This window comes from Camelus ferus, chromosome 1 (assembly GCF_009834535.1).
Source record: "Camelus ferus isolate YT-003-E chromosome 1, BCGSAC_Cfer_1.0, whole genome shotgun sequence".
NCBI lineage: Eukaryota > Metazoa > Chordata > Mammalia > Artiodactyla > Camelidae > Camelus > Camelus ferus.
Window position 1 is genome coordinate 27,918,294 of NC_045696.1, and position 13,029 is coordinate 27,931,322.

General features: G+C 34.3%; 1 protein-coding gene across 7 annotated transcripts in view; it reads right to left on the reverse strand.

The window, feature by feature from the left end:
• The window catches only part of ROBO1 (roundabout guidance receptor 1), a 1,015,952-nt gene that overhangs the window by 711,482 nt on the left and 291,441 nt on the right, over positions 1 to 13,029 (reverse strand). The gene's annotated exons all lie outside the window — the stretch shown is intronic.

A 13,029-nucleotide genomic window follows, 5' to 3' on the forward strand; every position in this document is an offset into this window, starting at 1 on the left:
ATATCACTACCTGAACTTGACTATGAAACATACTGACATTGTCTTCTATTCTTAAATTTTGACAGACTTTTACAGATATTTTCCAAACATAATCCAAAAATGACATGAAAGGCCCGAGCTGCTGCTTCACACACACGAGATCCTTGTGCAGTCAAGCAGAACTCATAACTCTTAAGTTTATTAGGTGCACATTTACCCCTGGTTTTATATTTAATCACTTGTGCAGAAAAGCTTGCTGTGTGTTGATCAGTTCTCCAAATTATGTCACCAAGCGTAAATTCATTTCAAAATACGGTAAATGTGACTTCTCGGCCAAACTATTAAATTAGAAAAATATTGCAATCAGTTAAAGTAAATTTGACAGTCTGCATTATTTCCTAGTCATAAAAGCCAAAGCCTTAAAAATTTTCCAAGTTTTTCTATCGATTTCCTGAGTCTCTCTATAAGAAATACACCTGTAACAGCCCTCTCAAAACACAAGGTTTCATATTTAACAAAGGATGTTATCAAGGAACACATGTTCTAATAGCATTATTTTAGGCAGAAATCTGACAAAATTTTGTATATGAATCCCCCAAACTACCCTCACATTTCAGGTCTTTTTTATGTGAAAAGAGTTTTTTCTTCCCCTCCCCTCAACATCGTAAACAGTTTGTACTTCTACTTTGAAGGCTCCATTTTACAAGTCAAGACTACTTTTTATAATAAGAACAAAATTCTGTTGTCTTTTTCCATCTAAATATTAACAACGCAAGTATTTAAAGATGGGAACTTGGTTTTAAAGCATTTATATTAGAATGTCATTTTATACAGTGTGGGTTTTATACAGGGAAAAATGTGCATTGTAAATATATATTTTAAATAAATGTTTTCTTAAATAAGTGTATTTTATTGAATGGAGATATAAAGGCACTTTTTAAAAAAATCACTATTAGAAGTTTGGCTAATTGGCTAATTGGTGTTTAAATGTGTAAATGGATAAGTAAGTCAATGAGTTGGTAAGCATAATTCTAAGATATCCTCTTAGCTTTCCCTAAGTTTTCTGGGCCCATTCATCTCACAATAAATTACTTAATTTTAGAAATACAATTCGACAAAAGGAAAAGAAATAGTGCCATCAAAAATTACCAGTTCCTGAATATTTACTGACTCCTTAATAGAACACAGATTAAAAGTGGAGGAAATATATACATACCCATATTTAAATTTGAGATAACAAAGAAAATCCAAAATGGGTTTCTAGCCAAAAGTTAATCACTTGGAAATTATTATTTTTTAATTCAATGGCTTGTTTCTAAGAATTGTTGATTAAAAAAATAACTTAGCTCTAATTTCCCCAAGCTTACTGTTTGATTGTGGAATATTTGCCCATTCATTCATTCATTATGTATTTATTTATTAATTAAGGACCAGTCTCTAAAATGCATTACTAAATTGGGTTTTAATATCAAGGTGATACAGTTAACTAAAATTTAAAGGCTGAAAGGTGTAAGAATTGATGTTTAGGCTTCTACATTTTGTTGATTGTGTACTCAACATTTTCTGAGAGTAGATATTATAAATGTGAATTGGGTCTGCATTCTTCACCGTAAGAAATGTTTAATAATAGAGGAGGGAATATTAAGTCCTTTGGTAAATGGCTAACGTTGTCATTGAATACTTTGAATACTCACACACATCCAATGGGTATTTCTAAACTCAAGTACTGTAGGCTCATCAGGAATCAATGATCAATGAAGTCAGTGTACTTCTCAATCAAAAGTGTCAGAAAAAGGAGGGGGGTGATAAATATGGGTACTCTGAAATAAAACCAAGTGATCCCTGATAATTTCTAGCACATAAAATGAAAATATATTATATAGCAGTAAAAATAAAGTGAATTCTTGGCAAAGACAGAGTATTCAAATTTCTCTAATTTCCTTTAGGATTTAATCCTGGCTTCATTTATGGGAACCTTACATGCACTTTCAAGTAACTTTTCAGAGAGAAATAATCATAGTTATACTTGGAGGTTTTATATATATATTATATCATATATATGTATATATACATAATGTATATAAATGTCTGCATGTGCACACATATATAGAACCTATTGTTTAACTGCTTTCTAATTTATATCTGTTAAACACATTTGATACTTCTTACAATTATTTGATATGATATATGATACTGTTCATTGTGTCTTAATTTTAGAAGGTATAAATCTCAAAATACAAGATAACTATCTTTGTCAGTATTCACCACAATACCTTACAAATTTGCAACAGGATTAGAAAAAAATAAACTTAAACTAAGATTAGGTTTGTGATTTGATTTGAACTTTTTAAATATTTTTCATAAGAAATTCTTATTCCATTAAAAATATACTCCTCAGTTTTTTGTCTTTGAGGGTTGCCAACGTATCTCTTGATATTACAGACCTTACTAGCTTTCCTTCTCTGCCATCATGTTACATTTTCCCAATGCATACAGTGACATGGGCTCTGTACCAACCAAGTCACATACTCTCAGGAAACAGCTCTCTTCTTGTTGGTAGTATTACAGAGAAGTATGTGCAATGAACAGAAAAAGAGGCATTTTCAAGAAGAAGAAAAATTTAACAATCGGCACAATCAGAATCGCTAGTACTTGAACATCTGTGTGCCAAAACTTTACAATCGGTGTGGTAAATCTTCACAACTTGTGGGAGAAAATATAGTTACCTCCATTTAACAAATAAAAACCGAGAGATCATGTCAGTTTTCACAACATACATGGATGTTCGAAGGTGGGATTTGGATCTTGGTATATCTGTCTCCAGGGTACCTGCTCTTATAAATTCCATATAATATAATGATTTTGAAACATACTGGAGACTTAACTGTTTTCCCCCAAATTAAATTTGAGGCTGGATGGACCACCACTTTACTCTAAATTATGTGTTACCTTTCAAGGGGAAATGATTTTGATGATTATTTTTATGATGACTTCATTTATCAAAGAAGAAATTTCCTTGGCAGCAACTGATGAAATTTCTGGCAGAGCTCATGACCTTCTTGCCCAGAAACTTTGTTAAGGTTACAACGCTACTCTATGATACTGAAGCATTAAATGCTTCAGGTTAATGGGCTGCCAATGTCTTCAAATTATCACTCATTCTCTCTCAACCCACTTCTCAACTACACAGCCTTACATCACAAAGAACCCCCATTTCTTCCCTCTGTCTCTATTTCTCTCTGATTGGAAAATGTAACAAAGCTAGAAATTTTAATGCTAATAATTTTGCAGATTCCTTTCTTCGTGGTAAAAATGAGAGATGAGCCAAGACTACACTACTTTTGAGTCTGCTCAGAATTTTCTTACTTATTTAAACATCACCAAACTGACATATAGTGTGAAAATCTTAATGGTGGGGTGGGAGTGTTAAACAGATTCATAGGAAAAAATGTAGCTACTTTGGCAGGGACTTTGGACAAGTTAGAGCAGTGATATATTCATCACCACATTTCCTTGGGTACACTGTTCTACTTCATTACACTGTCCAAAACTAACTGAGCTCTAGCACATAAAATTTTTTAACACTTCTGTAACCTAGGAACAATTTCAAATGGCCAATAATAGGTAGTTTCTAAGGAGGACTAGTGAATAGTAAAATTTTGAACTTGTCTCTTTTTCAAAGTAGCAAGCTTTCAAAGACATTATATCCTTAGGTGTGGTGTTACTATAACGTTGGGCTCTAAATTTTTATGAGTTTAAATCTCTAGTTTTAAAATCAAAGTCAATTGGAAAATAGTAGTCAACTGACAGAAATAAGCTACATAGCCAAATTTGTTGGCTTACATCTGTACCATAAAATGAGAAAAAAGAAATCTTATAGGCTTTCTTTTTTTCATAAATTTGAATGAAAACATTGTATTTTAAAAAATTAGAGAATATAGTTAAAATCACCATGCTGGAATAACTTAGGGTCATTCCTCTGTGGCAAAGGCTAGATGAATGCTGAATTTACCAAAACTGAGGTTACAGACATCAATATTGTTCATTCTCATGGATTACATACCTTCTTATAAAATCATTAACTAAATATAAAACATTTAATTTCTATCATCTTTAGCAAAATGGGATCAAAGGTGTTGTATCTTTATTTTGAAATCCTGCTTATGTAGAATTTTAACTTTTCAATGTGGAATGGTTTGAGAATGGATTACCTGGGAAATTGCTTTTCTATTCATGTGTGTGACAGCTGAGTTCAGCTGTTTCCTTAAGCATCTCTGGAACAGCTGAGTGCTTTCTCCTGGTCCCCAGATTTGAGACTAAGGGAACTAGAGGCAACAAAGTTACACTGGAATGTATGTGATCAAGGAATTTACTTTCTGTTCATCTGCTACAGCTTTAAGTTATTGACCTTTGTGACACATATAGGGGCAGAATCATACTCTATAACTAGCCTTCCCTACATATGGGTGTATATGTTAGCACAACTATATTCACCATAATTGTGTGTTACAGGCTCAGTGCAAGCAAAACACAAAATAGGTAACTCCAAACTGATGTTTCAGTCTACAAACTTAACTGATCATAAAAGTTCTTATCTGTTCTCTGGCATTTATAGTTGTCCTCAGACAACAGGTATGGCAATCTGGAGAAAGGGAATGAAACAAAGTTGATTTTATGTCCATTGTCCTAGAGTTCTTTGGTAGTAAATAAAATGAGTACCAACCAATGAGTCAGCCAGTAAAAGCAGCTCATATTCTGCTATCTCTCTGTATCTTTTTTGTGGTAAGAAATAATAATGTAAATATTGTAATTATTCTTCACCACTTTGAATTGAATGGAAAGTGTGTAAATTGTCCCACTGAAATTGTGGTGATTTATTTCCAGCTATAATTTACAAAGAATTAGTGATAGTTCTTCCAAAAATACCACACTATAAATGATTGCAGACATGCTTTGCGATATTGTTCTCCACAAAAAGAAATGTGGTGCACTGTCTAGAGTTTCATTATGACATACTGTGTATCTTTAATGTTCAGGATATAAAGATAATCCTCTTGGGTTCCATGAACTTTACTAACGTAATACATGAGATCTCTACCCTCTGACTGCAACTAGTTACTCAGATGGTTGCAGAAAGGAAGATTTCTTCTTTAGGGGAACAGTGTCTGTTGTATGTTATAACATCTGATTCTGCCTTTTTATCTTCAAGGAAGCACATTATGCTTTTTCTCTGATAGGGTCCAATCACCCCTGGGGGGTTTACTGGCAAATCCTATCATGCTTCTCAAATTTCTGTATTGTACTATCAGTTTCAGGCTGTGTTTTAGTGTATCTTGGATACTAATCTTTGCCTGGAGGTAACTCACTACTTATACCATTAATCTATTGATTTTTGGTATCAGATTCATTATCTGATCAGCAATGTAAGCATATCTTTTCATTGGCTATTAGAAACAGAACAAGAAGTACTAACTCTTTCTTTTGTAACTTTATACTGTGGATTAAAGTTATACACTGTTTTAACTTACTGAACATGGTTATTTCTTTACAAGAGGTATTTCTCAAAAATTCATAAAATGAATAGTTGAAAAAGAGATAAAGAACAGTGAAAAATTTTTTTCAATTAAAATAACTTGTAAGCCTATTTAAATGTCTCATAGCTTTATAAAACTAGTATTTTGAAAGAAGAGTTAAAAACTGTTCTGCAGTATTAACTCTTGAGGATTGTGTAGTGTATGATATTGTCATAAAGTGGTGAAGATGAAACAAAATTGGAGAAAGAGCAATAGCAGTTAAGTTTTTATTCTTAGAGCTTTTAAAAATTTATTTTCAATGATTTCAGGGCATCACTGAAGGACTATTCTCTGAATAATTCTAATATTTCAAAAATTTCTTACAAGAAACACTTGACCTGTGGCCAGCGACTGAAGAGGCGCAGATGTTAACAATAACTATAGAGAGTTCATTTTTAAATGTTGTAATGGGAGGTTAAAAATAAAATATCAAGATAAGAAATGCACTGTGGTATATTTATGGAGGGGTTCTCCCCCTCCCCCAGAGGATAGAAGTTGTGGCAATCTTAAAAAGATTCTGTAAACCAGAGACTTACTTTTTTCTTTATAATAAGTATCTTCTAAGTTAATACAAAGCATCAAATCTATACATATGCTATGTCTACGACCCAGTCTTTTCCTTGGATGATGTGGCTGCTTTAAACAAACAAACAAACAAAAAAAAAATATGTTTTTTTAATTGAGAAAAGCCTTAAAATATTTAAAAAAATAATTAGAGATTGTATATAATCACAATGCCTAACGAAAACCCTTAATTTGGAGCATTTCCTTTCAATTGAATTTCTCCTCAAACTTTCTTTACTAGAGCCAGAGACAGAGACAATAACAGGAGAGACAGACTTCTTGCCTTCTTGGGGTTTCTAGTCATTCTATTGGTGGAGAAATAAATACATAAAAACATATATGAGATAAAGTTAAATAACGATAAATGGTATAAAAAACAGGACTAGAGAATTGAGAATTATATGGCATGCAGTTCTTTTTTATTTAAGAAGGTCTTTATGTGTTCTTTTTTTGAGTCAAAGTGTATATAAATCATTACAGCCTTTTTTTTCACCAAATGTTACACTTTAAGCATTTCCTATACTGCAATTTTTTTAAAACTTACTTTTTATGTTTGAAAATGATTACATTTTACAGGATCTACTCTATTTATTTACCTTTCTCTATTTTACATTTACATATTCTTGCAAAAACTAATATCTTGGTGGATATCTTTGTGCATACTTTCATCAAATCATAAGGTTATATTCAATAATTTTACATGTTCCAAAGAACTTATTTAGCTGGTATACTAATTTACACTCTCAAATTTGATTGATATTCTTGAAGAGTCCATTTGTTTGAGTGAATAATCATTGAGTTTTTACAATGTGCCAGGAATTCTACTAAATGCTGAAAATGATACAAAGAGTCTCTTCCTTGAGTTCACAATTTCAAGAAATGGGCAAAATTGTAAACAGATGTAAAATGTCGGACAAATACTAAAATAATCAAATTCTAGTTACTGAAAAAAATGCAAGCAAAGGAAACATTTACGGGCACTAAAATCTCTCAAATAACATATGCAGTCCATTTTGAAGTAGAAGATTATCTTTAACAACCTCTGAAGTCTTTTTAAGCTTTTAGAGGTCCGTGAATAGAAAATGACCAAAAAAAATGAAAAGATCAATAAAGTTTCTGATGTAGGCAACAAAGAATATAAATTTCCTTAGACACGCAGACTGATGCCAAGACCTGGGACTTGACATTCTTTGAAAATTGGAAATTCTGATTGAGATTTCTTATGTTGACTTTCATCACTACCATTTTAAGTATAATATATAGCTCTCAATTCGTTAGGAAATTAAATATCCCTCTAAATATACTCACAAATCCCCCCAAAGGATATTTACTAAGTTTAACATAAGCTTTTTATCACAATTTACCCATGGTTGTGAGACAACTGATCCCAACAGGAATTCTCTCAGTTGAGAAATTCTCAATGAATTGCCTCAGCAGTTCTCACCCACTCTCTTCAACACAAAGGTATGCTTAGATCACTCACTTTTGTGTTTCCCAAGCATTATTTGAAAAGTAAAAGAGAGAAGCACAGGGTTAAGACTTTGCAGTGCCCCTGCTGTTTTTGGCATTGAAGACCACCACAGCAATCATAATACAGAAATTACAGTTCAGTCACCTCTTGAGAAGTCAATTTAAAAACAGAAAACTATGCCTCTCTTTTAGGACAACTAGTTGATCAAGTTCCACCCATTTTTTTTTTCCTGATCCATCCGCAGTCCCAGTTGTTTCCAAGAATAATTTCCCTAAAAATAATTTTTTGAAAGTTTGGAAATTCTTAAACTTTCTATCTGTAGCTTGCTAACGGTCTTCTGAAGATATTTATTTACCTCCAACCAGAATGAAGACTTTGGGAATGCCTACATGAAAGAGTAACAGCTTGAGTATTTTCAAACTGAGTCATTTTGAACCTATTGTTTTGAAAATGAACCCAAAGCTGACTCAGGAACTAGGATTGGGTTTCCTACAGTCAGACTGTCCTCTGAGGGAGCTTGGTGCCATGGAAAGAACACTGAATTAGAAGTCTAAACAGTGATTATAGAGCAGTGTCTGTAACCTAACTGCGTGAACGTTTTGGAGTTAAGTCATTTAACTTTTTGGTATATCAGTTTCTTCTTCTTTAAGTGGAAGTATTGTATCTATTCTTGCTAATCATGATATTATTGTAGATACATTTTCATATAATGGACATGAAAATATTATAAACTTATAAGACTAGATAAACAAAAATTATAACAAATCTTATGGGCTAGAGTGAATAGATTTAAGTCCAATATGTGGAGTAAAACTGATGTCACTTGGAGTTGGGGGATGAGTGAATTCTTCTTCGCATTCGCCAGTGGGGATTAGAGTTCTTGGTCCCACCTTAGAATAATGAGGGAGAACATCAAGGCAACATTCAGGTCCAGAGAGGAAATGGTCAATAAAATCAATCACTTCTTATTTGTGGATGGTGTAGATATCAGACCCATATGTGCGCCTTTTCTGAATCATGACAAGGAGAAAAAGAGATTAAAGGAAAAAGAGGAAGGAAGATTAAAGGACAGCAATAATCAATTACTGAGAAATTCAACTGAAAGTTGAATAAGTTAAATCTATAACTTTTTCCAGCTTATCAGGCTCAGGGTCCCTGTTGATCTTTCCATCAGAGCATTTCACATCAGTAAAGCAAAACTGTACCTGGGCCAAAGCTGTGATTAAAACAAAAGTCACAAGCTTAGCAATTAGCTCTAGGGTTACTTGAATCTTCTGGACTGTAGTTCCAGTAAAATAAGCTTATTGGCATGCCTCCTCTGAGCATTCGATGACATTTTGAAAGAAGCCTTCCCCTTCTCCAAGCAGATTCCTTGGTCCATTTTTATATTTTGCTTTTGAAGAAAGATATAGACAAGAGGAATGCATCCATCTCTAAGCTTGGAGAAGAGGAATATAGCTACATCTAAGCTTTCTACACACACACACACACACACACACACACACACGCAAATGGGACCCTTCCACCTATAGTAGCCTATGGGAGGGTAGAAGGGAGAAGAGACAGTGACTGGATCTGCCAATTAGCTCGGAGAGAAACAAATGTCAAATCCATTTCCTTCACCAGAAACAGATTCAGTTCTAAAACTAAAATAGTACTTTCAGTACTATATGCCTTAAATACATAGACACGTGCAACAGTGAAATTGTGGCGGTCTTGCGTTTCCATAGGGAGAGAGTAAAGAAGTTAATGAGGCTAAGGAGTAATATATTTATCAACCTGCAATTCCCAATTGTAAAACATAGACTCTTAAGTTATTCGAATCAGAGTGCCTCAGACATTTGCTACTTCTAAGTTTCCTTTCTGGTTACCCTCAGAACAAAATGCTTAGATGTAAAAAACAGCATTACATTGCTAGCATTTGAATATCAACAAATGTGAGCAACATATTTGAACTCAATGTAGAATAGCTAGTGTTAACTTCCACATATGGCTTTTGGATCTATCTGCTCCAAGTCTTTACAGTCTCAGGAATTGTAAGAGTTAACCAGAAAAGCCAAGCAAAAGTCTTGCAGTGGAATCCAGAACAATATTGCAGATGTGTGGAGCCTGCAGAAGGTGGAGTCCATTTATTCTGCATGCATATTTAATGCGTAAAATTATTTTTAAGCCTTAAAACAACCTCTTCGATATGCTGTGAACTGCAAAGCTAGTCGAACCCGACACATTCCTAAATATACAGAAGAAAGAAAGAAAGAAATGCACCAAGAGTGAAAATTCCTGGTTACTCACGATTCTTTTCACCTCTCCACCTTGATCCGGCTTTCATTCTGCCTGAGACACCCACAGGAGAAGTTATTTCTGCCATCGAGAGCAGCAGCATCAGTAACAGCACAGCCATGCCAGGTAAAAATAACCTCGATGGAGAGTCCTGTCACACACGAACCTGAAGGCTTTTACTGGGAGTAGAAAACCCTGGAGCCAATCCTGTCATTTTACTCAGCAGAAATGCAGAAAGGCTGTTTTTTTCCCCATAAATTTTAAAAAAGCAGGTACGGTCTCATCAGGCTTTCCATTTGAATTATGCAGGGAATGTTTAAAAAAAAAAAAAAAAAAAAAAAAAAAAAAAGAAGGGATGCAAAAGCTTCCTCTATCCATAAGAAAAATGTCAGGAGCGATGAGCTGACAGTTCTCTCTGGTCTTTCTGCGGCTACCAGTTCCTAACCTGCTCTTGCCAACTCTCACTTGTTCCAAATGTTTGTCAACATTTTTCATAACACGATAGGAGATTTCAGCATTTTCCCACCTACCCATTCTGTTCCACAGATTATAGTACTTGACGAATCTGAATATTTAATTTTGGCACTGCAAACACACCTCATTTCAAACAGAGGTGGTTGTTAGGGAAAGAAAAAAAAAACCTACTTTTTCTCAAAGCTCTATCTAACATCTTGGAGAAGAGATTAGATGTATAAGTATCTGCTGCTGAGACGTGATAAAAATATCTCTGAAAATGGGGAGGGGTAAACAATCAGCTTTCCTACTTAGCTTGTACTATGTAAATTATAGATTCAAAGAATAATGTGAAAAGACAATCTGCCAAAAATATCACAGATCCATGAAGCAGGCAAATGTAATGCACATCGCACATTCAAGGATCAACTGCATTGCACTGTAGACACTTGTTTGCTTTATAAATACATGTTGGTATATTCCATCTCTCCTGTTTCCTGCAGGATGATTTTTATCACCTTGTGAGCTGAGCAGATTTTTTAGCAAATTAGACTTCTCTGTTTTACAGTCAGGTCTATTTCCCGTGGGCAAATTGCAGTTATGTCTTGATTATTTTGGAACTACGCTGTCCCAACATGAGACGCGCATCTTCACTTTGGGGCAAATATTTATATTTTTTTAAAAATAAAAATAATGTCATGCTTTTAAGAACATTATAGGGCCATAATATACATACACTTGTTTTAACAAGCACATAAAGCTATTTTAGGATACTGCTTAAACACAGTAATATTCTACAACCTGACCGAATTCTACAGTTAAATAGTTCACACAGCTGCCCAAACATATTTCTAAAACACATACCTGAGAATGTGCTGTTTACTGTTAGTCTCCTATGCTGCAGCAGGAGAGGGAGAGAAAGAGAGAGAGAAAGAGAGAGAGAGAGAGAGAGAGAGAGAGAGAGAGAGAGAGAGAGAGAGAGAGAGAGAGAGGGAGAAAGGTCTACAGCAGCCAAGCCCATAACATAAATAGGTGAAACAGGCTGAGGTGAAGCAAGAGGGAGAGGTGGGGACTGCGGCTCTCAGTGGAGATATCTCTGTGAAAGGCAACAGGTGCCACTCAACCCCAGCTGAATGTTGCCATGGGAACTGCAGATTCTGGGTTGCCAGATGTTTCAAGTTTTAAATAGAAGCTAGAAGTTCAGATTATTATGAAGACTCTCCTAACAATTAAAGCAAAACTGATAAGGCTGTAAAATTCTTAACTAGGCCTATAAGGAAGAGCACTCTGAATCCACTTCTAACGTAAAATTTTCAAACTCTTTGAGTCAAGAAATACTTCTTGAATGCCTGTAACACATCAGATATATTATCAGTAGAAAATATCCGTAAAATAAGCTCATAATGTAAAGAGCAGACCTTTAAGCAGATAGTTTTTCACATGATATGATAAACGTAAACATCCATATGCAGTTTCTGTGGAATCACAGACAAGAAAATGTCTGACTTTCTGGGGGCATTAAAGAAGGCTTTTTTTTTTCTCGTTCCTATGATGAGCTGTAAAATCTAACCATACTAGGAAACTCCCCATTCTCCAAAAGAACATGAACTTTCCAGACTGTCAGTTCTTCTTATATTATCTTTCTCCTTGAAATACCTTTTACCCATCTCTACTCTGTATAATCCTATTAATGCTTAATAGCTTTAACAGAAGTTTATCTTCTCAGACTTTCTCAGGCATAACTATCCATTTTTCTCATGACTTATTCGTCTGAAAGTAGAAAACTCAGCAATTATTTTAGAGTTTAAAAGTGTGTGAGTGTGTATGTTCACATGGACGTGTGTGTGCCACACTAGGTATGTAGCTCATTGTGGGCCTGACTGTATTATATTCTGTTTATAGCCCTAAATTCAGTAATTACTGCTGCACAAGGAAGAAAATCATCAAAAGTCTATTGAACTGACAGTACATTTTTCTTACATTATTGGGTATTAATTTGAGTTGGTAAATTTTTAAATTAAAATATGACTCTTTCAAAGAGCCACAATAACTTCTTTTATGCTCTCAACATTATTTATATGCTGTCATTTGCTTTCCTTGTTCATAAGTATCACAAGATGTTACAAATAAACAGGAAATTCTACTTACATTTATTTCCTTTTAGTTAAAGTCAATTAGAACCATCAAATAAAAGCAGGACTTAGTCTCTTATAATACACACTATACTAGTGAAAGCTCAAAGCTTACAGTCTCTATTAACTTTCAGCTCACGAGACCTTGAAGATCAAGAGGGAGCAATTATAAATATGGGGTGTGTATTGAGTTATATGCTCTCATTTGCTTTCTTTGGCCACTAGTATTACAAGATGTTATAGACAAATAGGAAATTCTAGTAACATTCTCAGACTAGCCCTCAAATTTGCAAACTTGTTAACATAAAGACACTGAAGATTATCAGCAGATGGGTTTAATCTGCTCTAAAGTTATGAACTGGTACAAAGCCAGTTATTTGGCAGTCACACCCTAAATTCCACACGTCTACAGCTATTTCAGCTTAAAACATGAAACAGGTAAAGTGCGTTTCCACTTGGCTGTGCAAACACACTCTAGTTTGAGTTGACGGAGGTGAGCAATCTCATGCTTCCTAAGTGAAACTGATCAGTACCATCATGTTAACTAACCTAATAAAAAATCCTGACTCATGGGAAT